Here is a 3,999-nt window from a genome sequence, read left to right as displayed (position 1 = left end):
TTTTATGGGGAAAATTTCCAATAGGTACCTGTATTTTAGGTGGAGTACCAATTTAGTATTCATTTAGGTAATGGACATCAATTATGTATATCACATAACTTTATGTGCCATTTAAAATTTTTGAAAATGTTAAAATTACCCTTAAACACTGTTCATCATCTTCTTTCTCAAGAATGAAAGAAAGACAAACAGTTGCTTCAAACTCTAGCAAACCTCCAAACACCAGATTTGGTAACGGCAGATATGGTGGTCGCCCTCTGGGCTTATGTTCATCTGCGTGGCCGCCTCTGCAGCAGAAGCCTCAAGCTGGTTCGGGTATGAGAGTCGTTTTCCTTGGAGGCTCCGGTACAAGAAGGGAGTGTAGTGGAACCGGTGTCTTCTTGCCTCTTTAGGATGGGTAGCCCAAGTGAATCCCGGAAAAAAACAGGTAATTTTTGTTCCCTTCTAAAGCCTCTGTTCCTTTTCTCTTTCTATGAGCTATATATCTTTTACAGGGGTGTTGTTCTCATTGATGTCTTGTTTGTTTGATGTAGTTTGTTTTTAGTGATCCGTTTTTTTCCCATGCGATTTCCTTTTAATTTGTTCGGGGTCTGTATAAGTTCTTTTTCCCTTTCATCTGGATGTCTGTTACAACTACTGGGTTTGTATTTCGGTTCGTTTTGATGAGTTGTTTTTGGGTGGTCGGAGGTGGTAGTATTTGTTTTGCATCTGGGTTTTTCATGGGGTTAACTTGTGTTTTTTGTATATCAGCGTGTTCGACAGTTCTACTTCCGGCAAGAGTGGTGCAGGCCTTAAATTTGAACTTCGACGACATGGGTGCTTGTCCACGCATCCATGGAGTTTTTGCTGCAACCGAAAATGGTAGGCAAGTTATTGAGTTTCCTCAACTCCCTTTTCAAGTTGGTGACGCATACACCTAACGTAATGTTTGTTATGTGGGAAGTTTATACTGCAGATCCGGTGACTGCTCGGAGTAATGCCTCCTTGTCTCAACAGAAGAGGGGTTGTCGCCCTCAGGGATCTATGAACCATGAGATACGCCTCCCCCAAGATTGGACATATTGACGAGTCCAATTACAACAGTTTTACTAATCTAGTACTGATGTTGCAGTTCTGCTGGGAATAATGTAGAAAATGAAGAAAGAAGATAAGAGGGAAGTTTAAGAGTTGAATATAGTGAAATTTTATTTTTGATTGGGAAAAAGAAGATATTACTGATGAAGAAGAAGAAGAAATGGTTTTTTGCTAGCTAGTAGGGAAAACAAATAAATACGAATCTGTAAACATCAGTTGTTGCCGTTTCTCTGGTAAACAATAGAACAGGGGTCAGTACCATCGGCGGATCTCAGTTTTGGATGAAGCTGTGAGCGATGGAAACGGCATGTTTCAGAAGAGCAGAAGAAATTCCAGTGCGGTGCAGTATCCCAAAGAATAACAACAAAAGGTAATGGGGAGTAAGAAGAAGCAAGCAGAAGTGCTTGAAAATGTTTCTCCGTTGAAGAGAAGAGGTGAGACGATGAATAGGCGACACTATCGGTCTGGTTTTACCGGATGGTTGATAAAGAAAATTAGATGACATTTGAAGGGCATTTTTGTTTTTTTGCGTGTCACTTAACGGGTTGGTTAATGTCGGGTATTAAATTGTCGCAAAATAAAAGTTCGGGTACTAGATTGTCATGTTTTAAAGTTCGGATACTAAATTGACACTCAGCCAAAAGTACAGGATACCTATCGGGAATTTTCCCTATTTTATATTATTTTATATGTATTTGTACTGTACAAATTTATATTTATACTCTTTCCAAATTGAGCCCTGATGAATTTTTGCACTGGTAATGAATGCAACTGAGACAATAAGTTCACATTTTATATCAAGTGCAAAATTTATATCCTGTTCCGATTTGCACTACAAACAAATAGAGCCAAGGGATGAATTGCAATAAAGAGTGGAGCGACCTCTACAATGGAATAAAACTGTATTCTTTAAGTAAGAGTGTCTTAGAAACCATGCAAGATGATAAAACTATTTATAAGTTATTATTCACGGGAGATGTTCCCAATGCACGGTGGATGTGCATGTGAGGTGTCCAAGTGTGAGGAGCAGATCCCGTTCCATGAGAGGAGTTGTATAATATAGGGCCCGACTGAAGTGGAACAAGGTTTCGTGCTTTTCGTGTCTGTTGTATTTTTACCAACTCATTTCATGCAGTTTCCTTCGCGGCAATAAAAGTTTTTAGGCCCTGTTCGCTTTTTGGTAAGTTACTTCCCGGGGTAAATGCACCTGGGTAAGTGCATTTACCCATGTTCTTTTATTTCTCATGCAAACAAGGCAATGACCATTTTAGCCATAAAAATCCATTATCACAAGGGACATTTTTGTTCCATTCAAGTGTTAGCAACTTTCCCTTAAGGCTGTGTTTGGTTGCAGTGCAATTTTATTTGTACTAATACAAATGTATGGGATTGCAAGTGTAAAAATTGCAAATTCTTATTTAATTTGGTTTTGGATTTTACTTTATTCTGCTTCATGTCTTAATTTACTTCATTCGTATTCCAACTAAACAAAATAAGTTAAAATTTGAAAAAAGAAAAATAGGTCATAATTTACACTCAAATCATTTGTACGGTCATGATTTTGCATCAACGCAAATTTATTTATATTGCAATCAAACACAGCCTAAGTTGAAAAATTTATAAACCTATTACTTACCCAAAAAATAAACTTTCCCTAGTCACCACAAATCTTAAAAAAGGTCCGACTATGATATGGAAAACCATATCATATCTAAAACTCTACTACTGCCATGTAGTTACCGGAATTATTTAAGTAACTGATAATTACTTTTTTATATGTTAATTAAAACTTAAAACACTCTTTAACCTATCTGTTAACGGAATCCTTCGTTACCCATTCTTATCTCCTTCCAGTTCCCTCTTCTGGTCGAACTTCTCCCTCAATGCCTTCAATCAGCATTCAATAGGTTATTGACCTCCCTCACTCTCTATCACATGTATATTCTTCTTTCTAGGATCACGTAATAAAACACCTGATCAACCCTTGCCTAAGAAGCTGGTCATATTGATGGGTCAGATTTATGTTGGAAGTTGGTCTACAAACCTTGCCTAAGAAGCTGGTCAGATGGGGTCATAATGGTCTACAAACACGCATAAAACAGAATGAATATTCCTGGTCTACAAACCTTGCCAAAACTTAAACGGGATCCAGATTAATGGGGATCTCCCTAAGAAGCTGCTATTGTCTGAGCCTTGTTGAGGATCACTCCTTTATATTTCACTTGGAACCATTTCATAGCATCCCCCTTTGTGACCCTGTGTTGGATACCAACACGAGATTTGTACCTACGACGGCAAGCAACGCGATATCCCGATCGTTCGAGAACGACATAAAAGTCCATACCATAAATACCAGTTGAAGGATCATACTTGATACCCAAATCGATATGCTCCTGAATACCGAAACCGAAGCATCTAGTATCACTGAAGTTCCTCCTCAACAGCTCGTATTCCTTGATCTTCAACCCACTCTCCACAAGTTGCGTCGCCTTCTCACCCGAGTGTGACGTAGCATGCAATCTTCTCACTACGTGTTATACCAAAAGACCGAACGGTGTACCTAGCCTTTGAGAAAATGGGGTATGCCCACTCAGCTGCTCCAACACCTTCGTGACTCTGGTGAGACGATCTCCACTTTCACCAACAGAGATGTTGAGGACTAATTTTTGAACTTTGATCTCTCGCATCGGGATCGAGAGCTTCTTCTCTGAAGCCATTGCTCTCCGCAGAAAAGGTTACAGAGGCAACTGAATAGGTTGATCGTTTACGAGGAAAGCGGTGGGATAGAAGAAGAAAGTCTAATATTGATTGGTTCATCTCATCCGATATGATACGGAAAATGTTGGATTTTAATCTCATAAGAGATTAAATCCAATGGATTTGATTGGTGAATTACATGAGAAATTGTACCTGCACACTTGATTG

The 3,999-nt window shown here is 39.0% G+C and overlaps 1 long non-coding RNA gene and 1 pseudogene across 1 annotated transcript; one reads left to right on the top strand and one right to left on the bottom strand.

Annotated features, from left to right (window-relative positions):
• Positions 1-208: 208 nt before the first annotated feature.
• Positions 209-1,774, top strand: LOC148789822 (uncharacterized). Its single transcript, XR_016079121.1, has 3 exons — positions 209-427; positions 751-861; positions 944-1,774. It is a non-coding gene; the product is annotated as an uncharacterized LOC148789822 (long non-coding RNA).
• A 1,468-nt stretch (positions 1,775-3,242) lies between these two features.
• LOC104603208 (large ribosomal subunit protein uL5z pseudogene) lies at positions 3,243-3,791 on the bottom strand (annotated as a pseudogene).
• Positions 3,792-3,999: the final 208 nt, after the last annotated feature.

This window comes from Nelumbo nucifera, chromosome 8 (assembly GCF_055504915.1).
Source record: "Nelumbo nucifera cultivar China Antique chromosome 8, China Antique-T2T, whole genome shotgun sequence".
Lineage (NCBI taxonomy): Eukaryota > Viridiplantae > Streptophyta > Magnoliopsida > Proteales > Nelumbonaceae > Nelumbo > Nelumbo nucifera.
The sequence above is the reverse complement of the archived record's forward strand: the minus strand, read 5'-3'. Positions and strand labels throughout refer to the sequence as shown.